The sequence below is a fragment of the Salmo salar genome, chromosome 07 (genome assembly GCF_965601325.2).
Source record: "Salmo salar chromosome 07, fSalSal1, whole genome shotgun sequence".
Classification (NCBI taxonomy): domain Eukaryota; kingdom Metazoa; phylum Chordata; class Actinopteri; order Salmoniformes; family Salmonidae; genus Salmo; species Salmo salar.
The window spans coordinates 7,120,933-7,147,353 of NC_138297.1; the positions used below are offsets into that span (position 1 = coordinate 7,120,933).

The 26,421-nt window shown below is 46.2% G+C and overlaps 24 non-coding genes across 24 annotated transcripts; all 24 read left to right on the forward strand.

The window, feature by feature from the left end:
• The first annotated feature begins 302 nt into the window (after positions 1–302).
• On the forward strand, positions 303–389 carry trnay-gua (transfer RNA tyrosine (anticodon GUA)). Its single transcript is given in 2 exon segments — positions 303–339; positions 354–389. It is a non-coding gene; the product is annotated as a tRNA-Tyr (tRNA).
• A 591-nt stretch (positions 390–980) lies between these two features.
• Positions 981–1,067, forward strand: trnay-gua (transfer RNA tyrosine (anticodon GUA)). The gene is given in 2 exon segments: positions 981–1,017; positions 1,032–1,067. It is a non-coding gene; the product is annotated as a tRNA-Tyr (tRNA).
• A 1,946-nt stretch (positions 1,068–3,013) lies between these two features.
• On the forward strand, positions 3,014–3,100 carry trnay-gua (transfer RNA tyrosine (anticodon GUA)). The gene is given in 2 exon segments: positions 3,014–3,050; positions 3,065–3,100. It is a non-coding gene; the product is annotated as a tRNA-Tyr (tRNA).
• Positions 3,101–3,691: 591 nt separating this feature from the next.
• trnay-gua (transfer RNA tyrosine (anticodon GUA)) lies at positions 3,692–3,778 on the forward strand. The gene is given in 2 exon segments: positions 3,692–3,728; positions 3,743–3,778. It is a non-coding gene; the product is annotated as a tRNA-Tyr (tRNA).
• Positions 3,779–5,047: 1,269 nt separating this feature from the next.
• trnay-gua (transfer RNA tyrosine (anticodon GUA)) lies at positions 5,048–5,134 on the forward strand. The gene is given in 2 exon segments: positions 5,048–5,084; positions 5,099–5,134. It is a non-coding gene; the product is annotated as a tRNA-Tyr (tRNA).
• Positions 5,135–5,725: 591 nt separating this feature from the next.
• Positions 5,726–5,812, forward strand: trnay-gua (transfer RNA tyrosine (anticodon GUA)). The gene is given in 2 exon segments: positions 5,726–5,762; positions 5,777–5,812. It is a non-coding gene; the product is annotated as a tRNA-Tyr (tRNA).
• Positions 5,813–6,403: 591 nt separating this feature from the next.
• On the forward strand, positions 6,404–6,489 carry trnay-gua (transfer RNA tyrosine (anticodon GUA)). Its single transcript is given in 2 exon segments — positions 6,404–6,440; positions 6,454–6,489. It is a non-coding gene; the product is annotated as a tRNA-Tyr (tRNA).
• Positions 6,490–7,080: 591 nt separating this feature from the next.
• trnay-gua (transfer RNA tyrosine (anticodon GUA)) lies at positions 7,081–7,167 on the forward strand. Its single transcript is given in 2 exon segments — positions 7,081–7,117; positions 7,132–7,167. It is a non-coding gene; the product is annotated as a tRNA-Tyr (tRNA).
• Positions 7,168–8,436: 1,269 nt separating this feature from the next.
• Positions 8,437–8,523, forward strand: trnay-gua (transfer RNA tyrosine (anticodon GUA)). The gene is given in 2 exon segments: positions 8,437–8,473; positions 8,488–8,523. It is a non-coding gene; the product is annotated as a tRNA-Tyr (tRNA).
• Positions 8,524–10,470: 1,947 nt separating this feature from the next.
• Positions 10,471–10,557, forward strand: trnay-gua (transfer RNA tyrosine (anticodon GUA)). Its single transcript is given in 2 exon segments — positions 10,471–10,507; positions 10,522–10,557. It is a non-coding gene; the product is annotated as a tRNA-Tyr (tRNA).
• Positions 10,558–11,148: 591 nt separating this feature from the next.
• Positions 11,149–11,235, forward strand: trnay-gua (transfer RNA tyrosine (anticodon GUA)). Its single transcript is given in 2 exon segments — positions 11,149–11,185; positions 11,200–11,235. It is a non-coding gene; the product is annotated as a tRNA-Tyr (tRNA).
• A 591-nt stretch (positions 11,236–11,826) lies between these two features.
• On the forward strand, positions 11,827–11,913 carry trnay-gua (transfer RNA tyrosine (anticodon GUA)). Its single transcript is given in 2 exon segments — positions 11,827–11,863; positions 11,878–11,913. It is a non-coding gene; the product is annotated as a tRNA-Tyr (tRNA).
• Positions 11,914–13,860: 1,947 nt separating this feature from the next.
• Positions 13,861–13,947, forward strand: trnay-gua (transfer RNA tyrosine (anticodon GUA)). The gene is given in 2 exon segments: positions 13,861–13,897; positions 13,912–13,947. It is a non-coding gene; the product is annotated as a tRNA-Tyr (tRNA).
• Positions 13,948–15,216: 1,269 nt separating this feature from the next.
• Positions 15,217–15,303, forward strand: trnay-gua (transfer RNA tyrosine (anticodon GUA)). Its single transcript is given in 2 exon segments — positions 15,217–15,253; positions 15,268–15,303. It is a non-coding gene; the product is annotated as a tRNA-Tyr (tRNA).
• A 1,269-nt stretch (positions 15,304–16,572) lies between these two features.
• Positions 16,573–16,659, forward strand: trnay-gua (transfer RNA tyrosine (anticodon GUA)). Its single transcript is given in 2 exon segments — positions 16,573–16,609; positions 16,624–16,659. It is a non-coding gene; the product is annotated as a tRNA-Tyr (tRNA).
• Positions 16,660–18,606: 1,947 nt separating this feature from the next.
• trnay-gua (transfer RNA tyrosine (anticodon GUA)) lies at positions 18,607–18,693 on the forward strand. Its single transcript is given in 2 exon segments — positions 18,607–18,643; positions 18,658–18,693. It is a non-coding gene; the product is annotated as a tRNA-Tyr (tRNA).
• A 1,269-nt stretch (positions 18,694–19,962) lies between these two features.
• Positions 19,963–20,049, forward strand: trnay-gua (transfer RNA tyrosine (anticodon GUA)). Its single transcript is given in 2 exon segments — positions 19,963–19,999; positions 20,014–20,049. It is a non-coding gene; the product is annotated as a tRNA-Tyr (tRNA).
• A 1,947-nt stretch (positions 20,050–21,996) lies between these two features.
• Positions 21,997–22,083, forward strand: trnay-gua (transfer RNA tyrosine (anticodon GUA)). Its single transcript is given in 2 exon segments — positions 21,997–22,033; positions 22,048–22,083. It is a non-coding gene; the product is annotated as a tRNA-Tyr (tRNA).
• Positions 22,084–22,674: 591 nt separating this feature from the next.
• trnay-gua (transfer RNA tyrosine (anticodon GUA)) lies at positions 22,675–22,761 on the forward strand. Its single transcript is given in 2 exon segments — positions 22,675–22,711; positions 22,726–22,761. It is a non-coding gene; the product is annotated as a tRNA-Tyr (tRNA).
• Positions 22,762–23,352: 591 nt separating this feature from the next.
• On the forward strand, positions 23,353–23,439 carry trnay-gua (transfer RNA tyrosine (anticodon GUA)). The gene is given in 2 exon segments: positions 23,353–23,389; positions 23,404–23,439. It is a non-coding gene; the product is annotated as a tRNA-Tyr (tRNA).
• A 591-nt stretch (positions 23,440–24,030) lies between these two features.
• On the forward strand, positions 24,031–24,117 carry trnay-gua (transfer RNA tyrosine (anticodon GUA)). Its single transcript is given in 2 exon segments — positions 24,031–24,067; positions 24,082–24,117. It is a non-coding gene; the product is annotated as a tRNA-Tyr (tRNA).
• Positions 24,118–24,708: 591 nt separating this feature from the next.
• trnay-gua (transfer RNA tyrosine (anticodon GUA)) lies at positions 24,709–24,795 on the forward strand. The gene is given in 2 exon segments: positions 24,709–24,745; positions 24,760–24,795. It is a non-coding gene; the product is annotated as a tRNA-Tyr (tRNA).
• Positions 24,796–25,377: 582 nt separating this feature from the next.
• On the forward strand, positions 25,378–25,464 carry trnay-gua (transfer RNA tyrosine (anticodon GUA)). The gene is given in 2 exon segments: positions 25,378–25,414; positions 25,429–25,464. It is a non-coding gene; the product is annotated as a tRNA-Tyr (tRNA).
• Positions 25,465–26,055: 591 nt separating this feature from the next.
• trnay-gua (transfer RNA tyrosine (anticodon GUA)) lies at positions 26,056–26,142 on the forward strand. The gene is given in 2 exon segments: positions 26,056–26,092; positions 26,107–26,142. It is a non-coding gene; the product is annotated as a tRNA-Tyr (tRNA).
• Positions 26,143–26,421: the final 279 nt, after the last annotated feature.

A 26,421-nucleotide genomic window follows, 5' to 3' on the forward strand; every position in this document is an offset into this window, starting at 1 on the left:
GAGCGCAGAATCCTAACCACGAGAACATCGTGGAGAAGGCAAAAGCGATTTCGCAGTGAGGGGGCTAAACAGCATTCTTTACCGTCGGCTCACTTTTTCTCTATCCCCAAACGCAACTACTTGCAATCAAAGGGGATGTAGCTAAGCGGAAGATAGTGTTGGTTGCTTGAATGAGGACCTGGGTTCAATCTCCAGCATCTCCACGAAACCACCAAACTCAGCAGATTACATTTTTAACGGGAACATATGTGTCTGCAGCACTTCAGACCATCTAGGTGATGGCATTTGTCTAAATTCGGCAACCTTCGATAGCTCAGTTGGTAGAGCGGAGGACTGTAGGTGAAAGTGCAGCAATCCTTAGGTCGCTGGTTCAAATCCGGCTCGAAGGATTGTATATTTTCTTGTGGCTTACGCCAACGTTTTGACAGCAGTGCACTTTGACATGTGCTTGACAAACAAATTAACTTTCCCTGAGTGCCAAAATCTTCAATTGTTGACCTTTGATAGGAATGTTGGTAGAGCAGCAGAGAGTAATTAAAATTGCAACAATCCTTCGGTCTCCAGCTCACACAAGGATAACTTTTTCTGCAGTTGTGCCAAGTTTTTGATTTTTGCCTAGTGTTTCCCCAGAAGCAAATTATTCCCTGACCGGGAACAAACCCCGGGACGCGGCGGTGAGAGCGCAGAATCCTAACCACGAGAACATCGTGGAGAAGGCAAAAGCGATTTCGCAGTGAGGGGGCTAAACAGCATTCTTTACCGTCGGCTCACTTTTTCTCTATCTTCAAACGCAACTACTTGCAATCAAAGGGGATGTAGCTAAGCGGAAGATAGTGTTGGTTGCTTGAATGAGGACCTGGGTTCAATCTCCAGCATCTCCACGAAACCACCAAACTCAGCAGATTACATTTTTAACGGGAACATATGTGTCTGCAGCACTTCAGACCATCTAGGTGATGGCATTTGTCTAAATTAGACAACCTTTGATAGCTCAGTTGGTAGAGCGGAGGACTGTAGGTGAAAGTGCAGCAATCCTTAGGTCGCTGGTTCAAATCCGGCTCGAAGGATTGTATATTTTCTTGTGGCTTACGCCAACGTTTTGACAGCAGTGCACTTTGACATGTGCTTGACAAACAAATTAACTTTCCCTGAGTGCCAAAATCTTCAATTGTTGACCTTTGATAGGAATGTTGGTAGAGCAGCAGAGAGTACTTAAAATTGCAACAATCCTTCGGTCTCCAGCTCACACAAGGATAACTTTTTCTGCAGTTGTGCCAAGTTTTTGATTTTTGCCTAGTGTTTCCCCAGAAGCAAATTATTCCCTGACCGGGAACAAACCCCGGGACGCGGCGGTGAGAGCGCAGAATCCTAACCACGAGAACATCGTGGAGAAGGCAAAAGCGATTTCGCAGTGAGGGGGCTAAACAGCATTCTTTACCGTCGGCTCACTTTTTCTCTATCTTCAAACGCAACTACTTGCAATCAAAGGGGATGTAGCTAAGCGGAAGATAGTGTTGGTTGCTTGAATGAGGACCTGGGTTCAATCTCCAGCATCTCCACGAAACCACCAAACTCAGCAGATTACATTTTTAACGGGAACATATGTGTCTGCAGCACTTCAGACCATCTAGGTGATGGCATTTGTCTAAATTAGACAACCTTTGATAGCTCAGTTGGTAGAGCGGAGGACTCTAGGTGAAAGTGCGCAATCCTTAGGTCGCTGGTTCAAATCCGGCTCGAAGGATTGTGTATTTTCTTGTGGCTTACGCCAACGTTTTGACAGCAGTGCACTTTGACATGTGCTTGACAAACAAATTAACTTTCCCTGAGTGCCGAAATCTTCAATTGTTGACCTTTGATAGGAATGTTGGTAGAGCAGCAGAGAGTACTTAAAATTGCAACAATCCTTCGGTCTCCAGCTCACACAAGGATAACTTTTTCTGCAGTTGTGCCAAGTTTTTGATTTTTGCCTAGTGTTTCCCCAGAAGCAAATTATTCCCTGACCGGGAACAAACCCCGGGACGCGGCGGTGAGAGCGCAGAATCCTAACCACGAGAACATCGTGGAGAAGGCAAAAGCGATTTCGCAGTGAGGGGGCTAAACAGCATTCTTTACCGTCGGCTCACTTTTTCTCTATCCCCAAACGCAACTACTTGCAATCAAAGGGGATGTAGCTAAGCGGAAGAGAGTGTTGGTTGCTTGAATGAGGACCTGGGTTCAATCTCCAGCATCTCCACGAAACCACCAAACTAAGCAAGTTACATTTTTAACGGGAACATATGTGTCTGCAGCACTTCAGACCATCTAGGTGATGGCATTTGTCTAAATTAGACAACCTTCGATAGCTCAGTTGGTAGAGCGGAGGACTGTAGGTGAAAGTGCAGCAATCCTTAGGTCGCTGGTTCAAATCTGCCTCGAAGGATTGTGTATTTTCTTGTGGCTTACGCCAACGTTTTGACAGCAGTGCACTTTGACATGTGCTTGACAAACAAATTAACTTTCCCTGAGTGCCGAAATCTTCAATTGTTGACCTTTGATAGGAATGTTGGTAGAGCAGCAGAGAGTACTTAAAATTGCAACAATCCTTCGGTCTCCAGCTCACACAAGGATAACTTTTTCTGCAGTTGTGCCAAGTTTTTGATTTTTGCCTAGTGTTTCCCCAGAAGCAAATTATTCCCTGACCGGGAACAAACCCCGGGACGCGGCGGTGAGAGCGCAGAATCCTAACCACGAGAACATCGTGGAGAAGGCAAAAGCGATTTCGCAGTGAGGGGGCTAAACAGCATTCTTTACCGTCGGCTCACTTTTTCTCTATCCCCAAACGCAACTACTTGCAATCAAAGGGGATGTAGCTCAGCGGAAGAGAGTGTTGGTTGCTTGAATGAGGACCTGGGTTCAATCTCCAGCATCTCCACGAAACCACGAAACTCAGCAGATTACATTTTTAACGGGAACATATGTGTCTGCAGCACTTCAGACCATCTAGGTGATGGCATTTGTCTAAATCCGACAACCTTCGATAGCTCAGTTGGTAGAGCGGAGGACTGTAGGTGAAAGTGCAGCAATCCTTAGGTCGCTGGTTCAAATCCGGCTCGAAGGATTGTGTATTTTCTTGTGGCTTACGCCAACGTTTTGACAGCAGTGCACTTTGACATGTGCTTGACAAACAAATTAACTTTCCCTGAGTGCCGAAATCTTCAATTGTTGTCCTTTGATAGGAATGTTGGTAGAGCAGCAGAGAGTACTTAAAATTGCAACAATCCTTCGGTCTCCAGCTCACACAAGGATAACTTTTTCTGCAGTTGTGCCAAGTTTTTGATTTTTGCCTAGTGTTTCCCCAGAAGCAAATTATTCCCTGACCGGGAACAAACCCCGGGACGCGGCGGTGAGAGCGCAGAATCCTAACCACGAGAACATCGTGGAGAAGGCAAAAGCGATTTCGCAGTGAGGGGGCTAAACAGCATTCTTTACCGTCGGCTCACTTTTTCTCTATCCCCAAACGCAACTACTTGCAATCAAAGGGGATGTAGCTAAGCGGAAGATAGTGTTGGTTGCTTGAATGAGGACCTGGGTTCAATCTCCAGCATCTCCACGAAACCACCAAACTCAGCAGATTACATTTTTAACGGGAACATATGTGTCTGCAGCACTTCAGACCATCTAGGTGATGGCATTTGTCTAAATTCGGCAACCTTCGATAGCTCAGTTGGTAGAGTGGAGGACTGTAGGTGAAAGTGCAGCAATCCTTAGGTCGCTGGTTCAAATCCGGCTCGAAGGATTGTATATTTTCTTGTGGCTTACGCCAACGTTTTGACAGCAGTGCACTTTGACATGTGCTTGACAAACAAATTAACTTTCCCTGAGTGCCAAAATCTTCAATTGTTGACCTTTGATAGGAATGTTGGTAGAGCAGCAGAGAGTACTTAAAATTGCAACAATCCTTCGGTCTCCAGCTCACACAAGGATAACTTTTTCTGCAGTTGTGCCAAGTTTTTGATTTTTGCCTAGTGTTTCCCCAGAAGCAAATTATTCCCTGACCGGGAACAAACCCCGGGACGCGGCGGTGAGAGCGCAGAATCCTAACCACGAGAACATCGTGGAGAAGGCAAAAGCGATTTCGCAGTGAGGGGGCTAAACAGCATTCTTTACCGTCGGCTCACTTTTTCTCTATCTTCAAACGCAACTACTTGCAATCAAAGGGGATGTAGCTAAGCGGAAGATAGTGTTGGTTGCTTGAATGAGGACCTGGGTTCAATCTCCAGCATCTCCACGAAACCACCAAACTCAGCAGATTACATTTTTAACGGGAACATATGTGTCTGCAGCACTTCAGACCATCTAGGTGATGGCATTTGTCTAAATTAGACAACCTTCGATAGCTCAGTTGGTAGAGCGGAGGACTGTAGGTGAAAGTGCAGCAATCCTTAGGTCGCTGGTTCAAATCTGCCTCGAAGGATTGTGTATTTTCTTGTGGCTTACGCCAACGTTTTGACAGCAGTGCACTTTGACATGTGCTTGACAAACAAATTAACTTTCCCTGAGTGCCGAAATCTTCAATTGTTGACCTTTGATAGGAATGTTGGTAGAGCAGCAGAGAGTACTTAAAATTGCAACAATCCTTCGGTCTCCAGCTCACACAAGGATAACTTTTTCTGCAGTTGTGCCAAGTTTTTGATTTTTGCCTAGTGTTTCCCCAGAAGCAAATTATTCCCTGACCGGGAACAAACCCCGGGACGCGGCGGTGAGAGCGCAGAATCCTAACCACGAGAACATCGTGGAGAAGGCAAAAGCGATTTCGCAGTGAGGGGGCTAAACAGCATTCTTTACCGTCGGCTCACTTTTTCTCTATCCCCAAACGCAACTACTTGCAATCAAAGGGGATGTAGCTCAGCGGAAGAGAGTGTTGGTTGCTTGAATGAGGACCTGGGTTCAATCTCCAGCATCTCCACGAAACCACGAAACTCAGCAGATTACATTTTTAACGGGAACATATGTGTCTGCAGCACTTCAGACCATCTAGGTGATGGCATTTGTCTAAATCCGACAACCTTCGATAGCTCAGTTGGTAGAGCGGAGGACTGTAGGTGAAAGTGCAGCAATCCTTAGGTCGCTGGTTCAAATCCGGCTCGAAGGATTGTGTATTTTCTTGTGGCTTACGCCAACGTTTTGACAGCAGTGCACTTTGACATGTGCTTGACAAACAAATTAACTTTCCCTGAGTGCCGAAATCTTCAATTGTTGTCCTTTGATAGGAATGTTGGTAGAGCAGCAGAGAGTACTTAAAATTGCAACAATCCTTCGGTCTCCAGCTCACACAAGGATAACTTTTTCTGCAGTTGTGCCAAGTTTTTGATTTTTGCCTAGTGTTTCCCCAGAAGCAAATTATTCCCTGACCGGGAACAAACCCCGGGACGCGGCGGTGAGAGCGCAGAATCCTAACCACGAGAACATCGTGGAGAAGGCAAAAGCGATTTCGCAGTGAGGGGGCTAAACAGCATTCTTTACCGTCGGCTCACTTTTTCTCTATCCCCAAACGCAACTACTTGCAATCAAAGGGGATGTAGCTAAGCGGAAGATAGTGTTGGTTGCTTGAATGAGGACCTGGGTTCAATCTCCAGCATCTCCACGAAACCACCAAACTCAGCAGATTACATTTTTAACGGGAACATATGTGTCTGCAGCACTTCAGACCATCTAGGTGATGGCATTTGTCTAAATTCGGCAACCTTCGATAGCTCAGTTGGTAGAGTGGAGGACTGTAGGTGAAAGTGCAGCAATCCTTAGGTCGCTGGTTCAAATCCGGCTCGAAGGATTGTATATTTTCTTGTGGCTTACGCCAACGTTTTGACAGCAGTGCACTTTGACATGTGCTTGACAAACAAATTAACTTTCCCTGAGTGCCAAAATCTTCAATTGTTGACCTTTGATAGGAATGTTGGTAGAGCAGCAGAGAGTACTTAAAATTGCAACAATCCTTCGGTCTCCAGCTCACACAAGGATAACTTTTTCTGCAGTTGTGCCAAGTTTTTGATTTTTGCCTAGTGTTTCCCCAGAAGCAAATTATTCCCTGACCGGGAACAAACCCCGGGACGCGGCGGTGAGAGCGCAGAATCCTAACCACGAGAACATCGTGGAGAAGGCAAAAGCGATTTCGCAGTGAGGGGGCTAAACAGCATTCTTTACCGTCGGCTCACTTTTTCTCTATCTTCAAACGCAACTACTTGCAATCAAAGGGGATGTAGCTAAGCGGAAGATAGTGTTGGTTGCTTGAATGAGGACCTGGGTTCAATCTCCAGCATCTCCACGAAACCACCAAACTCAGCAGATTACATTTTTAACGGGAACATATGTGTCTGCAGCACTTCAGACCATCTAGGTGATGGCATTTGTCTAAATTAGACAACCTTTGATAGCTCAGTTGGTAGAGCGGAGGACTGTAGGTGAAAGTGCGCAATCCTTAGGTCGCTGGTTCAAATCCGGCTCGAAGGATTGTGTATTTTCTTGTGGCTTACGCCAACGTTTTGACAGCAGTGCACTTTGACATGTGCTTGACAAACAAATTAACTTTCCCTGAGTGCCGAAATCTTCAATTGTTGACCTTTGATAGGAATGTTGGTAGAGCAGCAGAGAGTACTTAAAATTGCAACAATCGTTCGGTCTCCAGCTCACACAAGGAGAACTTTTTCTGCAGTTGTGCCAAGTTTTTGATTTTTGCCTAGTGTTTCCCCAGAAGCAAATTATTCCCTGACCGGGAACAAACCCCGGGACGCGGCGGTGAGAGCGCAGAATCCTAACCACGAGAACATCGTGGAGAAGGCAAAAGCGATTTCGCAGTGAGGGGGCTAAACAGCATTCTTTACCGTCGGCTCACTTTTTCTCTATCCCCAAACGCAACTACTTGCAATCAAAGGGGATGTAGCTCAGCGGAAGAGAGTGTTGGTTGCTTGAATGAGGACCTGGGTTCAATCTCCAGCATCTCCACGAAACCACGAAACTCAGCAGATTACATTTTTAACGGGAACATATGTGTCTGCAGCACTTCAGACCATCTAGGTGATGGCATTTGTCTAAAACCGACAACCTTCGATAGCTCAGTTGGTAGAGCGGAGGACTGTAGGTGAAAGTGCAGCAATCCTTAGGTCGCTGGTTCAAATCCGGCTCGAAGGATTGTGTATTTTCTTGTGGCTTACGCCAACGTTTTGACAGCAGTGCACTTTGACATGTGCTTGACAAACAAATTAACTTTCCCTGAGTGCCGAAATCTTCAATTGTTGTCCTTTGATAGGAATGTTGGTAGAGCAGCAGAGAGTACTTAAAATTGCAACAATCCTTCGGTCTCCAGCTCACACAAGGATAACTTTTTCTGCAGTTGTGCCAAGTTTTTGATTTTTGCCTAGTGTTTCCCCAGAAGCAAATTATTCCCTGACCGGGAACAAACCCCGGGACGCGGCGGTGAGAGCGCAGAATCCTAACCACAAGAACATCGTGGAGAAGGCAAAAGCGATTTCGCAGTGAGGGGGCTAAACAGCATTCTTTACCGTCGGCTCACTTTTTCTCTATCCCCAAACGCAACTACTTGCAATCAAAGGGGATGTAGCTAAGCGGAAGATAGTGTTGGTTGCTTGAATGAGGACCTGGGTTCAATCTCCAGCATCTCCACGAAACCACCAAACTCAGCAGATTACATTTTTAACGGGAACATATGTGTCTGCAGCACTTCAGACCATCTAGGTGATGGCATTTGTCTAAATTAGACAACCTTCCATAGCTCAGTTGGTAGAGCGCAGGACTGTAGGTGAAAGTGCAGCAATCCTTAGGTCGCTGGTTCAAATCCGGCTCGAAGGATTGTGTATTTTCTTGTGGCTTACGCCAACGTTTTGACAGCAGTGCACTTTGACATGTGCTTGACAAACAAATTAACTTTCCCTCAGTGCCGAAATCTTCAATTGTTGACCTTTGATAGGAATGTTGGTAGAGCAGCAGAGAGTACTTAAAATTGCAACAATCGTTCGGTCTCCAGCTCACACAAGGAGAACTTTTTCTGCAGTTGTGCCAAGTTTTTGATTTTTGCCTAGTGTTTCCCCAGAAGCAAATTATTCCCTGACCGGGAACAAACCCCGGGACGCGGCGGTGAGAGCGCAGAATCCTAACCACGAGAACATCGTGGAGAAGGCAAAAGCGATTTCGCAGTGAGGGGGCTAAACAGCATTCTTTACCGTCGGCTCACTTTTTCTCTATCCCCAAACGCAACTACTTGCAATCAAAGGGGATGTAGCTCAGCGGAAGAGAGTGTTGGTTGCTTGAATGAGGACCTGGGTTCAATCTCCAGCATCTCCACGAAACCACGAAACTCAGCAGATTACATTTTTAACGGGAACATATGTGTCTGCAGCACTTCAGAACATCTAGGTGATGGCATTTGTCTAAAACCGACAACCTTCGATAGCTCAGTTGGTAGAGCGGAGGACTGTAGGTGAAAGTGCAGCAATCCTTAGGTCGCTGGTTCAAATCCGGCTCGAAGGATTGTGTATTTTCTTGTGGCTTACGCCAACGTTTTGACAGCAGTGCACTTTGACATGTGCTTGACAAACAAATTAACTTTCCCTGAGTGCCGAAATCTTCAATTGTTGTCCTTTGATAGGAATGTTGGTAGAGCAGCAGAGAGTACTTAAAATTGCAACAATCCTTCGATCTCCAGCTCACACAAGGATAACTTTTTCTGCAGTTGTGCCAAGTTTTTGATTTTTGCCTAGTGTTTCCCCAGAAGCAAATTATTCCCTGACCGGGAACAAACCCCGGGACGCGGCGGTGAGAGCGCAGAATCCTAACCACGAGAACATCGTGGAGAAGGCAAAAGCGATTTCGCAGTGAGGGGGCTAAACAGCATTCTTTACCGTCGGCTCACTTTTTCTCTATCCCCAAACGCAACTACTTGCAATCAAAGGGGATGTAGCTAAGCGGAAGAGAGTGTTGGTTGCTTGAATGAGGACCTAGGTTCAATCTCCAGCATCTCCACGAAACCACCAAACTCAGCAGATTACATTTTTAACGGGAACATATGTGTCTGCAGCACTTCAGACCATCTAGGTGATGGCATTTGTCTAAATTAGACAACCTTCCATAGCTCAGTTGGTAGAGCGCAGGACTGTAGGTGAAAGTGCAGTAATCCTTAGGTCGCTGGTTCAAATCCGGCTCGAAGGATTGTGTATTTTCTTGTGGCTTACGCCAACGTTTTGACAGCAGTGCACTTTGACATGTGCTTGACAAACAAATTAACTTTCCCTGAGTGCCGAAATCTTCAATTGTTGACCTTTGATAGGAATGTTGGTAGAGCAGCAGAGAGTACTTAAAATTGCAACAATCGTTCGGTCTCCAGCTCACACAAGGAGAACTTTTTCTGCAGTTGTGCCAAGTTTTTGATTTTTGCCTAGTGTTTCCCCAGAAGCAAATTATTCCCTGACCGGGAACAAACCCCGGGACGCGGCGGTGAGAGCGCAGAATCCTAACCACGAGAACATCGTGGAGAAGGCAAAAGCGATTTCGCAGTGAGGGGGCTAAACAGCATTCTTTACCGTCGGCTCACTTTTTCTCTATCCCCAAACGCAACTACTTGCAATCAAAGGGGATGTAGCTCAGCGGAAGAGAGTGTTGGTTGCTTGAATGAGGACCTGGGTTCAATCTCCAGCATCTCCACGAAACCACGAAACTCAGCAGATTACATTTTTAACGGGAACATATGTGTCTGCAGCACTTCAGACCATCTAGGTGATGGCATTTGTCTAAATCCGACAACCTTCGATAGCTCAGTTGGTAGAGCGGAGGACTGTAGGTGAAAGTGCAGCAATCCTTAGGTCGCTGGTTCAAATCCGGCTCGATGAATTGTGTATTTTCTTGTGGCTTACGCCAACGTTTTGACAGCAGTGCACTTTGACATGTGCTTGACAAACAAATTAACTTTCCCTGAGTGCCGAAATCTTCAATTGTTGTCCTTTGATAGGAATGTTGGTAGAGCAGCAGAGAGTACTTAAAATTGCAACAATCCTTCGGTCTCCAGCTCACACAAGGATAACTTTTTCTGCAGTTGTGCCAAGTTTTTGATTTTTGCCTAGTGTTTCCCCAGAAGCAGATTATTCCCTGACCGGGAACAAACCCCGGGACGCGGCGGTGAGAGCGCAGAATCCTAACCACGAGAACATCGTGGAGAAGGCAAAAGCGATTTCGCAGTGAGGGGGCTAAACAGCATTCTTTACCGTCGGCTCACTTTTTCTCTATCCCCAAACGCAACTACTTGCAATCAAAGGGGATGTAGCTCAGCGGAAGAGAGTGTTGGTTGCTTGAATGAGGACCTGGGTTCAATCTCCAGCATCTCCACGAAACCACCAAACTCAGCAGATTACATTTTTAACGGGAACATATGTGTCTGCAGCACTTCAGACCATCTAGGTGATGGCATTTGTCTAAATCCGGCAACCTTCGATAGCTCAGTTGGTAGAGCGGAGGACTGTAGGTGAAAGTGCAGCAATCCTTAGGTCGCTGGTTCAAATCCGGCTCGAAGGATTGTGTATTTTCTTGTGGCTTACGCCAACGTTTTGACAGCAGTGCACTTTGACATGTGCTTGACAAACAAATTAACTTTCCCTGAGTGCCGAAATCTTCAATTGTTGTCCTTTGATAGGAATGTTGGTAGAGCAGCAGAGAGTACTTAAAATTGCAACAATCCTTCGGTCTCCAGCTCACACAAGGATAACTTTTTCTGCAGTTGTGCCAAGTTTTTGATTTTTGCCTAGTGTTTCCCCAGAAGCAGATTATTCCCTGACCGGGAACAAACCCCGGGACGCGGCGGTGAGAGCGCAGAATCCTAACCACGAGAACATCGTGGAGAAGGCAAAAGCGATTTCGCAGTGAGGGGGCTAAACAGCATTCTTTACCGTCGGCTCACTTTTTCTCTATCCCCAAACGCAACTACTTGCAATCAAAGGGGATGTAGCTCAGCGGAAGAGAGTGTTGGTTGCTTGAATGAGGACCTGGGTTCAATCTCCAGCATCTCCACGAAACCACCAAACTCAGCAGATTACATTTTTAACGGGAACATATGTGTCTGCAGCACTTCAGACCATCTAGGTGATGGCATTTGTCTAAATCCGGCAACCTTCGATAGCTCAGTTGGTAGAGCGGAGGACTGTAGGTGAAAGTGCAGCAATCCTTAGGTCGCTGGTTCAAATCCGGCTCGAAGGATTGTGTATTTTCTTGTGGCTTACGCCAACGTTTTGACAGCAGTGCACTTTGACATGTGCTTGACAAACAAATTAACTTTCCCTGAGTGCCGAAATCTTCAATTGTTGTCCTTTGATAGGAATGTTGGTAGAGCAGCAGAGAGTACTTAAAATTGCAACAATCCTTCGTTCTCCAGCTCACACAAGGATAACTTTTTCTGCAGTTGTGCCAAGTTTTTGATTTTTGCCTAGTGTTTCCCCAGAAGCAAATTATTCCCTGACCGGGAACAAACCCCGGGACGCGGCGGTGAGAGCGCAGAATCCTAACCACGAGAACATCGTGGAGAAGGCAAAAGCGATTTCGCAGTGAGGGGGCTAAACAGCATTCTTTACCGTCGGCTCACTTTTTCTCTATCCCCAAACGCAACTACTTGCAATCAAAGGGGATGTAGCTCAGCGGAAGAGAGTGTTGGTTGCTTGAATGAGGACCTGGGTTCAATCTCCAGCATCTCCACGAAACCACCAAACTCAGCAGATTACATTTTTAACGGGAACATATGTGTCTGCAGCACTTCAGACCATCTAGGTGATGGCATTTGTCTAAATCCGACAACCTTCGATAGCTCAGTTGGTAGAGCGGAGGACTGTAGGTGAAAGTGCAGCAATCCTTAGGTAGCTGGTTCAAATCCGGCTCGAAGGATTGTGTATTTTCTTGTGGCTTACGCCAACGTTTTGACAGCAGTGCACTTTGACATGTGCTTGACAAACAAATTAACTTTCCCTGAGTGCCGAAATCTTCAATTGTTGACCTTTGATAGGAATGTTGGTAGAGCAGCAGAGAGTACTTAAAATTGCAACAATCCTTCGGTCTCCAGCTCACACAAGGATAACTTTTTCTGCAGTTGTGCCAAGTTTTTGATTTTTGCCTAGTGTTTCCCCAGAAGCAAATTATTCCCTGACCGGGAACAAACCCCGGGACGCGGCGGTGAGAGCGCAGAATCCTAACCACGAGAACATCGTGGAGAAGGCAAAAGCGATTTCGCAGTGAGGGGGCTAAACAGCATTCTTTACCGTCGGCTCACTTTTTCTCTATCCCCAAACGCAACTACTTGCAATCAAAGGGGATGTAGCTAAGCGGAAGAGAGTGTTGGTTGCTTGAATGAGGACCTGGGTTCAATCTCCAGCATCTCCACGAAACCACCAAACTAAGCAAGTTACATTTTTAACGGGAACATATGTGTCTGCAGCACTTCAGACCATCTAGGTGATGGCATTTGTCTAAATTAGACAACCTTCGATAGCTCAGTTGGTAGAGCGGAGGACTGTAGGTGAAAGTGCAGCAATCCTTAGGTCGCTGGTTCAAATCTGCCTCGAAGGATTGTGTATTTTCTTGTGGCTTACGCCAACGTTTTGACAGCAGTGCACTTTGACATGTGCTTGACAAACAAATTAACTTTCCCTGAGTGCCGAAATCTTCAATTGTTGACCTTTGATAGGAATGTTGGTAGAGCAGCAGAGAGTACTTAAAATTGCAACAATCCTTCGGTCTCCAGCTCACACAAGGATAACTTTTTCTGCACTTGTGCCAAGTTTTTGATTTTTGCCTAGTGTTTCCCCAGAAGCAAATTATTCCCTGACCGGGAACAAACCCCGGGACGCGGCGGTGAGAGCGCAGAATCCTAACCACAAGAACATCGTGGAGAAGGCAAAAGCGATTTCGCAGTGAGGGGGCTAAACAGCATTCTTTACCGTCGGCTCACTTTTTCTCTATCCCCAAACGCAACTACTTGCAATCAAAGGGGATGTAGCTAAGCGGAAGATAGTGTTGGTTGCTTGAATGAGGACCTGGGTTCAATCTCCAGCATCTCCACGAAACCACCAAACTCAGCAGATTACATTTTTAACGGGAACATATGTGTCTGCAGCACTTCAGACCATCTAGGTGATGGCATTTGTCTAAATTAGACAACCTTCCATAGCTCAGTTGGTAGAGCGCAGGACTGTAGGTGAAAGTGCAGCAATCCTTAGGTCGCTGGTTCAAATCCGGCTCGAAGGATTGTGTATTTTCTTGTGGCTTACGCCAACGTTTTGACAGCAGTGCACTTTGACATGTGCTTGACAAACAAATTAACTTTCCCTGAGTGCCGAAATCTTCAATTGTTGACCTTTGATAGGAATGTTGGTAGAGCAGCAGAGAGTACTTAAAATTGCAACAATCGTTCGGTCTCCAGCTCACACAAGGAGAACTTTTTCTGCAGTTGTGCCAAGTTTTTGATTTTTGCCTAGTGTTTCCCCAGAAGCAAATTATTCCCTGACCGGGAACAAACCCCGGGACGCGGCGGTGAGAGCGCAGAATCCTAACCACGAGAACATCGTGGAGAAGGCAAAAGCGATTTCGCAGTGAGGGGGCTAAACAGCATTCTTTACCGTCGGCTCACTTTTTCTCTATCCCCAAACGCAACTACTTGCAATCAAAGGGGATGTAGCTCAGCGGAAGAGAGTGTTGGTTGCTTGAATGAGGACCTGGGTTCAATCTCCAGCATCTCCACGAAACCACGAAACTCAGCAGATTACATTTTTAACCGGAACATATGTGTCTGCAGCACTTCAGACCATCTAGGTGATGGCATTTGTCTAAAACCGACAACCTTCGATAGCTCAGTTGGTAGAGCGGAGGACTGTAGGTGAAAGTGCAGCAATCCTTAGGTCGCTGGTTCAAATCCGGCTCGAAGGATTGTGTATTTTCTTGTGGCTTACGCCAACGTTTTGACAGCAGTGCACTTTGACATGTGCTTGACAAACAAATTAACTTTCCCTGAGTGCCGAAATCTTCAATTGTTGTCCTTTGATAGGAATGTTGGTAGAGCAGCAGAGAGTACTTAAAATTGCAACAATCCTTCGGTCTCCAGCTCACACAAGGATAACTTTTTCTGCAGTTGTGCCAAGTTTTTGATTTTTGCCTAGTGTTTCCCCAGAAGCAAATTATTCCCTGACCGGGAACAAACCCCGGGACGCGGCGGTGAGAGCGCAGAATCCTAACCACAAGAACATCGTGGAGAAGGCAAAAGCGATTTCGCAGTGAGGGGGCTAAACAGCATTCTTTACCGTCGGCTCACTTTTTCTCTATCCCCAAACGCAACTACTTGCAATCAAAGGGGATGTAGCTAAGCGGAAGATAGTGTTGGTTGCTTGAATGAGGACCTGGGTTCAATCTCCAGCATCTCCACGAAACCACCAAACTCAGCAGATTACATTTTTAACGGGAACATATGTGTCTGCAGCACTTCAGACCATCTAGGTGATGGCATTTGTCTAAATTAGACAACCTTCCATAGCTCAGTTGGTAGAGCGCAGGACTGTAGGTGAAAGTGCAGCAATCCTTAGGTCGCTGGTTCAAATCCGGCTCGAAGGATTGTGTATTTTCTTGTGGCTTACGCCAACGTTTTGACAGCAGTGCACTTTGACATGTGCTTGACAAACAAATTAACTTTCCCTGAGTGCCGAAATCTTCAATTGTTGACCTTTGATAGGAATGTTGGTAGAGCAGCAGAGAGTACTTAAAATTGCAACAATCGTTCGGTCTCCAGCTCACACAAGGAGAACTTTTTCTGCAGTTGTGCCAAGTTTTTGATTTTTGCCTAGTGTTTCCCCAGAAGCAAATTATTCCCTGACCGGGAACAAACCCCGGGACGCGGCGGTGAGAGCGCAGAATCCTAACCACGAGAACATCGTGGAGAAGGCAAAAGCGATTTCGCAGTGAGGGGGCTAAACAGCATTCTTTACCGTCGGCTCACTTTTTCTCTATCCCCAAACGCAACTACTTGCAATCAAAGGGGATGTAGCTCAGCGGAAGAGAGTGTTGGTTGCTTGAATGAGGACCTGGGTTCAATCTCCAGCATCTCCACGAAACCACGAAACTCAGCAGATTACATTTTTAACGGGAACATATGTGTCTGCAGCACTTCAGACCATCTAGGTGATGGCATTTGTCTAAAACCGACAACCTTCGATAGCTCAGTTGGTAGAGCGGAGGACTGTAGGTGAAAGTGCAGCAATCCTTAGGTCGCTGGTTCAAATCCGGCTCGAAGGATTGTGTATTTTCTTGTGGCTTACGCCAACGTTTTGACAGCAGTGCACTTTGACATGTGCTTGACAAACAAATTAACTTTCCCTGAGTGCCGAAATCTTCAATTGTTGTCCTTTGATAGGAATGTTGGTAGAGCAGCAGAGAGTACTTAAAATTGCAACAATCCTTCGGTCTCCAGCTCACACAAGGATAACTTTTTCTGCAGTTGTGCCAAGTTTTTGATTTTTGCCTAGTGTTTCCCCAGAAGCAAATTATTCCCTGACCGGGAACAAACCCCGGGACGCGGCGGTGAGAGCGCAGAATCCTAACCACAAGAACATCGTGGAGAAGGCAAAAGCGATTTCGCAGTGAGGGGGCTAAACAGCATTCTTTACCGTCGGCTCACTTTTTCTCTATCCCCAAACGCAACTACTTGCAATCAAAGGGGATGTAGCTAAGCGGAAGATAGTGTTGGTTGCTTGAATGAGGACCTGGGTTCAATCTCCAGCATCTCCACGAAACCACCAAACTCAGCAGATTACATTTTTAACGGGAACATATGTGTCTGCAGCACTTCAGACCATCTAGGTGATGGCATTTGTCTAAATTAGACAACCTTCCATAGCTCAGTTGGTAGAGCGCAGGACTGTAGGTGAAAGTGCAGCAATCCTTAGGTCGCTGGTTCAAATCCGGCTCGAAGGATTGTGTATTTTCTTGTGGCTTACGCCAACGTTTTGACAGCAGTGCACTTTGACATGTGCTTGACAAACAAATTAACTTTCCCTGAGTGCCGAAATCTTCAATTGTTGACCTTTGATAGGAATGTTGGTAGAGCAGCAGAGAGTACTTAAAATTGCAACAATCGTTCGGTCTCCAGCTCACACAAGGAGAACTTTTTCTGCAGTTGTGCCAAGTTTTTGATTTTTGCCTAGTGTTTCCCCAGAAGCAAATTATTCCCTGACCGGGAACAAACCCCGGGACGCGGCGGTGAGAGCGCAGAATCCTAACCACGAGAACATCGTGGAGAAGGCAAAAGCGATTTCGCAGTGAGGGGGCTAAACAGCATTCTTTACCGTCGGCTCACTTTTTCTCTATCCCCAAACGCAACTACTTGCAATCAAAGGGGATGTAGCTCAGCGGAAGAGAGTGTTGGTTGCTTGAATGAGGACCTGGGTTCAATCTCCAGCATCTCCACGAAACCACGAAACTCAGCAGATTACATTTTTAACGGGAACATATGTGTCTGCAGCACTTCAGAACATCTAGGTGATGGCATTTGTCTAAAACCGACAACCTTCGATAGCTCAGTTGGTAGAGCGGAGGACTGTAGGTGAAAGTGCAGCAATCCTTAGGTCGCTGGTTCAAATCCGGCTCGAAGGATTGTGTATTTTCTTGTGGCTTACGCCAACGTTTTGACAGCAGTGCACTTTGACATGTGCTTGACAAACAAATTAACTTTCCCTGAGTGCCGAAATCTTCAATTGTTGTCCTTTGATAGGAATGTTGGTAGAGCAGCAGAGAGTACTTAAAATTGCAACAATCCTTCGGTCTCCAGCTCACACAAGGATAACTTTTTCTGCAGTTGTGCCAAGTTTTTGATTTTTGCCTAGTGTTTCCCCAGAAGCAAATTATTCCCTGACCGGGAACAAACCCCGGGACGCGGCGGTGAGAGCGCAGAATCCTAACCACGAGAACATCGTGGAGAAGGCAAAAGCGATTTCGCAGTGAGGGGGCTAAACAGCATTCTTTACCGTCGGCTCACTTTTTCTCTATCCCCAAACGCAACTACTTGCAATCAAAGGGGATGTAGCTAAGCGGAAGAGAGTGTTGGTTGCTTGAATGAGGACCTAGGTTCAATCTCCAGCATCTCCACGAAACCACCAAACTCAGCAGATTACATTTTTAACGGGAACATATGTGTCTGCAGCACTTCAGACCATCTAGGTGATGGCATTTGTCTAAATTAGACAACCTTCCATAGCTCAGTTGGTAGAGCGCAGGACTGTAGGTGAAAGTGCAGCAATCCTTAGGTCGCTGGTTCAAATCCGGCTCGAAGGATTGTGTATTTTCTTGTGGCTTACGCCAACGTTTTGACAGCAGTGCACTTTGACATGTGCTTGACAAACAAATTAACTTTCCCTGAGTGCCGAAATCTTCAATTGTTGACCTTTGATAGGAATGTTGGTAGAGCAGCAGAGAGTACTTAAAATTGCAACAATCGTTCGGTCTCCAGCTCACACAAGGAGAACTTTTTCTGCAGTTGTGCCAAGTTTTTGATTTTTGCCTAGTGTTTCCCCAGAAGCAAATTATTCCCTGACCGGGAACAAACCCCGGGACGCGGCGGTGAGAGCGCAGAATCCTAACCACGAGAACATCGTGGAGAAGGCAAAAGCGATTTCGCAGTGAGGGGGCTAAACAGCATTCTTTACCGTCGGCTCACTTTTTCTCTATCCCCAAACGCAACTACTTGCAATCAAAGGGGATGTAGCTCAGCGGAAGAGAGTGTTGGTTGCTTGAATGAGGACCTGGGTTCAATCTCCAGCATCTCCACGAAACCACGAAACTCAGCAGATTACATTTTTAACGGGAACATATGTGTCTGCAGCACTTCAGACCATCTAGGTGATGGCATTTGTCTAAATCCGACAACCTTCGATAGCTCAGTTGGTAGAGCGGAGGACTGTAGGTGAAAGTGCAGCAATCCTTAGGTCGCTGGTTCAAATCCGGCTCGATGAATTGTGTATTTTCTTGTGGCTTACGCCAACGTTTTGACAGCAGTGCACTTTGACATGTGCTTGACAAACAAATTAACTTTCCCTGAGTGCCGAAATCTTCAATTGTTGTCCTTTGATAGGAATGTTGGTAGAGCAGCAGAGAGTACTTAAAATTGCAACAATCCTTCGGTCTCCAGCTCACACAAGGATAACTTTTTCTGCAGTTGTGCCAAGTTTTTGATTTTTGCCTAGTGTTTCCCCAGAAGCAGATTATTCCCTGACCGGGAACAAACCCCGGGACGCGGCGGTGAGAGCGCAGAATCCTAACCACGAGAACATCGTGGAGAAGGCAAAAGCGATTTCGCAGTGAGGGGGCTAAACAGCATTCTTTACCGTCGGCTCACTTTTTCTCTATCCCCAAACGCAACTACTTGCAATCAAAGGGGATGTAGCTCAGCGGAAGAGAGTGTTGGTTGCTTGAATGAGGACCTGGGTTCAATCTCCAGCATCTCCACGAAACCACGAAACTCAGCAGATTACATTTTTAACGGGAACATATGTGTCTGCAGCACTTCAGACCATCTAGGTGATGGCATTTGTCTAAAACCGACAACCTTCGATAGCTCAGTTGGTAGAGCGGAGGACTGTAGGTGAAAGTGCAGCAATCCTTAGGTCGCTGGTTCAAATCCGGCTCGAAGGATTGTGTATTTTCTTGTGGCTTACGCCAACGTTTTGACAGCAGTGCACTTTGACATGTGCTTGACAAACAAATTAACTTTCCCTGAGTGCCGAAATCTTCAATTGTTGTCCTTTGATAGGAATGTTGGTAGAGCAGCAGAGAGTACTTAAAATTGCAACAATCCTTCGGTCTCCAGCTCACACAAGGATAACTTTTTCTGCAGTTGTGCCAAGTTTTTGATTTTTGCCTAGTGTTTCCCCAGAAGCAAATTATTCCCTGACCGGGAACAAACCCCGGGACGCGGCGGTGAGAGCGCAGAATCCTAACCACAAGAACATCGTGGAGAAGGCAAAAGCGATTTCGCAGTGAGGGGGCTAAACAGCATTCTTTACCGTCGGCTCACTTTTTCTCTATCCCCAAACGCAACTACTTGCAATCAAAGGGGATGTAGCTAAGCGGAAGATAGTGTTGGTTGCTTGAATGAGGACCTGGGTTCAATCTCCAGCATCTCCACGAAACCACCAAACTCAGCAGATTACATTTTTAACGGGAACATATGTGTCTGCAGCACTTCAGACCATCTAGGTGATGGCATTTGTCTAAATTAGACAACCTTCCATAGCTCAGTTGGTAGAGCGCAGGACTGTAGGTGAAAGTGCAGCAATCCTTAGGTCGCTGGTTCAAATCCGGCTCGAAGGATTGTGTATTTTCTTGTGGCTTACGCCAACGTTTTGACAGCAGTGCACTTTGACATGTGCTTGACAAACAAATTAACTTTCCCTGAGTGCCGAAATCTTCAATTGTTGACCTTTGATAGGAATGTTGGTAGAGCAGCAGAGAGTACTTAAAATTGCAACAATCGTTCGGTCTCCAGCTCACACAAGGAGAACTTTTTCTGCAGTTGTGCCAAGTTTTTGATTTTTGCCTAGTGTTTCCCCAGAAGCAAATTATTCCCTGACCGGGAACAAACCCCGGGACGCGGCGGTGAGAGCGCAGAATCCTAACCACGAGAACATCGTGGAGAAGGCAAAAGCGATTTCGCAGTGAGGGGGCTAAACAGCATTCTTTACCGTCGGCTCACTTTTTCTCTATCCCCAAACGCAACTACTTGCAATCAAAGGGGATGTAGCTCAGCGGAAGAGAGTGTTGGTTGCTTGAATGAGGACCTGGGTTCAATCTCCAGCATCTCCACGAAACCACGAAACTCAGCAGATTACATTTTTAACGGGAACATATGTGTCTGCAGCACTTCAGAACATCTAGGTGATGGCATTTGTCTAAAACCGACAACCTTCGATAGCTCAGTTGGTAGAGCGGAGGACTGTAGGTGAAAGTGCAGCAATCCTTAGGTCGCTGGTTCAAATCCGGCTCGAAGGATTGTGTATTTTCTTGTGGCTTACGCCAACGTTTTGACAGCAGTGCACTTTGACATGTGCTTGACAAACAAATTAACTTTCCCTGAGTGCCGAAATCTTCAATTGTTGTCCTTTGATAGGAATGTTGGTAGAGCAGCAGAGAGTACTTAAAATTGCAACAATCCTTCGGTCTCCAGCTCACACAAGGATAACTTTTTCTGCAGTTGTGCCAAGTTTTTGATTTTTGCCTAGTGTTTCCCCAGAAGCAAATTATTCCCTGACCGGGAACAAACCCCGGGACGCGGCGGTGAGAGCGCAGAATCCTAACCACGAGAACATCGTGGAGAAGGCAAAAGCGATTTCGCAGTGAGGGGGCTAAACAGCATTCTTTACCGTCGGCTCACTTTTTCTCTATCCCCAAACGCAACTACTTGCAATCAAAGGGGATGTAGCTAAGCGGAAGAGAGTGTTGGTTGCTTGAATGAGGACCTAGGTTCAATCTCCAGCATCTCCACGAAACCACCAAACTCAGCAGATTACATTTTTAACGGGAACATATGTGTCTGCAGCACTTCAGACCATCTAGGTGATGGCATTTGTCTAAATTAGACAACCTTCCATAGCTCAGTTGGTAGAGCGCAGGACTGTAGGTGAAAGTGCAGCAATCCTTAGGTCGCTGGTTCAAATCCGGCTCGAAGGATTGTGTATTTTCTTGTGGCTTACGCCAACGTTTTGACAGCAGTGCACTTTGACATGTGCTTGACAAACAAATTAACTTTCCCTGAGTGCCGAAATCTTCAATTGTTGACCTTTGATAGGAATGTTGGTAGAGCAGCAGAGAGTACTTAAAATTGCAACAATCGTTCGGTCTCCAGCTCACACAAGGAGAACTTTTTCTGCAGTTGTGCCAAGTTTTTGATTTTTGCCTAGTGTTTCCCCAGAAGCAAATTATTCCCTGACCGGGAACAAACCCCGGGACGCGGCGGTGAGAGCGCAGAATCCTAACCACGAGAACATCGTGGAGAAGGCAAAAGCGATTTCGCAGTGAGGGGGCTAAACAGCATTCTTTACCGTCGGCTCACTTTTTCTCTATCCCCAAACGCAACTACTTGCAATCAAAGGGGATGTAGCTCAGCGGAAGAGAGTGTTGGTTGCTTGAATGAGGACCTGGGTTCAATCTCCAGCATCTCCACGAAACCACGAAACTCAGCAGATTACATTTTTAACGGGAACATATGTGTCTGCAGCACTTCAGACCATCTAGGTGATGGCATTTGTCTAAATCCGACAACCTTCGATAGCTCAGTTGGTAGAGCGGAGGACTGTAGGTGAAAGTGCAGCAATCCTTAGGTCGCTGGTTCAAATCCGGCTCGATGAATTGTGTATTTTCTTGTGGCTTACGCCAACGTTTTGACAGCAGTGCACTTTGACATGTGCTTGACAAACAAATTAACTTTCCCTGAGTGCCGAAATCTTCAATTGTTGTCCTTTGATAGGAATGTTGGTAGAGCAGCAGAGAGTACTTAAAATTGCAACAATCCTTCGGTCTCCAGCTCACACAAGGATAACTTTTTCTGCAGTTGTGCCAAGTTTTTGATTTTTGCCTAGTGTTTCCCCAGAAGCAGATTATTCCCTGACCGGGAACAAACCCCGGGACGCGGCGGTGAGAGCGCAGAATCCTAACCACGAGAACATCGTGGAGAAGGCAAAAGCGATTTCGCAGTGAGGGGGCTAAACAGCATTCTTTACCGTCGGCTCACTTTTTCTCTATCCCCAAACGCAACTACTTGCAATCAAAGGGGATGTAGCTCAGCGGAAGAGAGTGTTGGTTGCTTGAATGAGGACCTGGGTTCAATCTCCAGCATCTCCACGAAACCACCAAACTCAGCAGATTACATTTTTAACGGGAACATATGTGTCTGCAGCACTTCAGACCATCTAGGTGATGGCATTTGTCTAAATCCGGCAACCTTCGATAGCTCAGTTGGTAGAGCGGAGGACTGTAGGTGAAAGTGCAGCAATCCTTAGGTCGCTGGTTCAAATCCGGCTCGAAGGATTGTGTATTTTCTTGTGGCTTACGCCAACGTTTTGACAGCAGTGCACTTTGACATGTGCTTGACAAACAAATTAACTTTCCCTGAGTGCCGAAATCTTCAATTGTTGTCCTTTGATAGGAATGTTGGTAGAGCAGCAGAGAGTACTTAAAATTGCAACAATCCTTCGTTCTCCAGCTCACACAAGGATAACTTTTTCTGCAGTTGTGCCAAGTTTTTGATTTTTGCCTAGTGTTTCCCCAGAAGCAAATTATTCCCTGACCGGGAACAAACCCCGGGACGCGGCGGTGAGAGCGCAGAATCCTAACCACGAGAACATCGTGGAGAAGGCAAAAGCGATTTCGCAGTGAGGGGGCTAAACAGCATTCTTTACCGTCGGCTCACTTTTTCTCTATCCCCAAACGCAACTACTTGCAATCAAAGGGGATGTAGCTCAGCGGAAGAGAGTGTTGGTTGCTTGAATGAGGACCTGGGTTCAATCTCCAGCATCTCCACGAAACCACCAAACTCAGCAGATTACATTTTTAACGGGAACATATGTGTCTGCAGCACTTCAGACCATCTAGGTGATGGCATTTGTCTAAATCCGACAACCTTCGATAGCTCAGTTGGTAGAGCGGAGGACTGTAGGTGAAAGTGCAGCAATCCTTAGGTAGCTGGTTCAAATCCGGCTCGAAGGATTGTGTATTTTCTTGTGGCTTACGCCAACGTTTTGACAGCAGTGCACTTTGACATGTGCTTGACAAACAAATTAACTTTCCCTGAGTGCCGAAATCTTCAATTGTTGTCCTTTGATAGGAATGTTGGTAGAGCAGCAGAGAGTACTTAAAATTGCAACAATCCTTCGGTCTCCAGCTCACACAAGGATAACTTTTTCTGCAGTTGTGCCAAGTTTTTGATTTTTGCCTAGTGTTTCCCCAGAAGCAAATTATTCCCTGACCGGGAACAAACCCCGGGACGCGGCGGTGAGAGCGCAGAATCCTAACCACGAGAACATCGTGGAGAAGGCAAAAGCGATTTCGCAGTGAGGGGGCTAAACAGCATTCTTTACCGTCGGCTCACTTTTTCTCTATCCCCAAACGCAACTACTTGCAATCAAAGGGGATGTAGCTAAGCGGAAGAGAGTGTTGGTTGCTTGAATGAGGACCTAGGTTCAATCTCCAGCATCTCCACGAAACCACCAATCTCAGCAGATTACATTTTTAACGGGAACATATGTGTCTGCAGCACTTCAGACCATCTAGGTGATGGCATTTGTCTAAATCCGACAACCTTCGATAGCTCAGTTGGTAGAGCGGAGGACTGTAGGTGAAAGTGCAGCAATCCTTAGGTCGCTGGTTCAAATCCGGCTCGAAGGATTGTGTATTTTCTTGTGGCTTACGCCAACGTTTTGACAGCAGTGCACTTTGACATGTGCTTGACAAACAAATTAACTTTCCCTGAGTGCCGAAATCTTCAATTGTTGACCTTTGATAGGAATGTTGGTAGAGCAGCAGAGAGTACTTAAAATTGCAACAATCCTTCAGTCTCCAGCTCACACAAGGATAACTTTTTCTGCAGTTGTGCCAAGTTTTTGATTTTTGCCTAGTGTTTCCCCAGAAGCAGATTATTCCCTGACCGGGAACAAACCCCGGGACGCGGCGGTGAGAGCGCAGAATCCTAACCACGAGAACATCGTGGAGAAGGCAAAAGCGATTTCGCAGTGAGGGGGCTAAACAGCATTCTTTACCGTCGGCTCACTTTTTCTCTATCCCCAAACGCAACTACTTGCAATCAAAGGGGATGTAGCTCAGCGGAAGAGAGTGTTGGTTGCTTGAATGAGGACCTGGGTTCAATCTCCAGCATCTCCACGAAACCACCAAACTCAGCAGATTACATTTTTAACGGGAACATATGTGTCTGCAGCACTTCAGACCATCTAGGTGATGGCATTTGTCTAAATCCGACAACCTTCGATAGCTCAGTTGGTAGAGCTGAGGACTGTAGGTGAAAGTGCAGCAATCCTTAGGTCGCTGGTTCAAATCCGGCTCGAAGGATTGTGTATTTTCTTGTGGCTTACGCCAACGTTTTGACAGCAGTGCACTTTGACATGTGCTTGACAAACAAATTAACTTTCCCTGAGTGCCGAAATCTTCAATTGTTGTCCTTTGATAGGAATGTTGGTAGAGCAGCAGAGAGTACTTAAAATTGCAACAATCCTTCGGTCTCCAGCTCACACAAGGATAACTTTTTCTGCAGTTGTGCCAAGTTTTTGATTTTTGCCTAGTGTTTCCCCAGAAGCAAATTATTCCCTGACCGGGAACAAACCCCGGGACGCGGCGGTGAGAGCGCAGAATCCTAACCACGAGAACATCGTGGAGAAGGCAAAAGCGATTTCGCAGTGAGGGGGCTAAACAGCATTCTTTACCGTCGGCTCACTTTTTCTCTATCCCCAAACGCAACTACTTGCAATCAAAGGGGATGTAGCTAAGCGGAAGAGAGTGTTGGTTGCTTGAATGAGGACCTAGGTTCAATCTCCAGCATCTCCACGAAACCACCAAACTCAGCAGATTACATTTTTAACGGGAACATATGTGTCTGCAGCACTTCAGACCATCTAGGTGATGGCATTTGTCTAAATCCGACAACCTTCGATAGCTCAGTTGGTAGAGCGGAGGACTGTAGGTGAAAGTGCAGCAATCCTTAGGTAGCTGGTTCAAATCCGGCTCGAAGGATTGTGTATTTTCTTGTGGCTTACGCCAACGTTTTGACAGCAGTGCACTTTGACATGTGCTTGACAAACAAATTAACTTTCCCTGAGTGCCGAAATCTTCAATTGTTGTCCTTTGATAGGAATGTTGGTAGAGCAGCAGAGAGTACTTAAAATTGTAACAATCCTTCGGTCTCCAGCTCACACAAGGATAACTTTTTCTGCAGTTGTGCCAAGTTTTGGATTTTTGCCTAGTGTTTCCCCAGAAGCAAATTATTCCCTGACCGGGAACAAACCCCGGGACGCGGCGGTAAGAGCGCAGAATCCTAACCACGAGAACATCGTGGAGAAGGCAAAAGCGATTTCGCAGTGAGGGGGCTAAACAGCATTCTTTACCGTCGGCTCACTTTTTCTCTATCCCCAAACGCAACTACTTGCAATCAAAGGGGATGTAGCTAAGCGGAAGAGAGTGTTGGTTGCTTGAATGAGGACCTAGGTTCAATCTCCACGAAACCACCAAACTCAGCAGATTACATTTTTAACGGGAACATATGTGTCTGCAGCACTTCAGACCATCTAGGTGATGGCATTTGTCTAAATCCGACAACCTTCGATAGCTCAGTTGGTAGAGCGGAGGACTGTAGGTGAAAGTGCAGCAATCCTTAGGTCGCTGGTTCAAATCCGGCTCGAAGGATTGTGTATTTTCTTGTGGCTTACGCCAACGTTTTGACAGCAGTGCACTTTGACATGTGCTTGACAAACAAATTAACTTTCCCTGAGTGCCGAAATCTTCAATTGTTGACCTTTGATAGGAATGTTGGTAGAGCAGCAGAGAGTACTTAAAATTGCAACAATCCTTCGGTCTCCAGCTCACACAAGGATAACTTTTTCTGCAGTTGTGCCAAGTTTTTGATTTTTGCCTAGTGTTTCCCCAGAAGCAGATTATTCCCTGACCGGGAACAAACCCCGGGACGCGGCGGTGAGAGCGCAGAATCCTAACCACGAGAACATCGTGGAGAAGGCAAAAGCGATTTCGCAGTGAGGGGGCTAAACAGCATTCTTTACCGTCGGCTCACTTTTTCTCTATCCCCAAACGCAACTACTTGCAATCAAAGGGGATGTAGCTCAGCGGAAGAGAGTGTTGGTTGCTTGAATGAGGACCTGGGTTCAATCTCCAGCATCTCCACGAAACCACCAAACTCAGCAGATTACATTTTTAACGGGAACATATGTGTCTGCAGCACTTCAGACCATCTAGGTGATGGCATTTGTCTAAATTAGACAACCTTCGATAGCTCAGTTGGTAGAGCGCAGGACTGTAGGTGAAAGTGCAGCAATCCTTAGGTCGCTGGTTCAAATCCGGCTCGAAGGATTGTGTATTTTCTTGTGGCTTACGCCAACGTTTTGACAGCAGTGCACTTTGACATGTGCTTGACAAACAAATTAACTTTCCCTGAGTGCCGAAATCTTCAATTGTTGACCTTTGATAGGAATGTTGGTAGAGCAGCAGAGAGTACTTAAAATTGCAACAATCCTTCGGTCTCCAGCTCACACAAGGATAACTTTTTCTGCAGTTGTGCCAAGTTTTTGATTTTTGCCTAGTGTTTCCCCAGAAGCAAATTATTCCCTGACCGGGAACAAACCCCGGGAC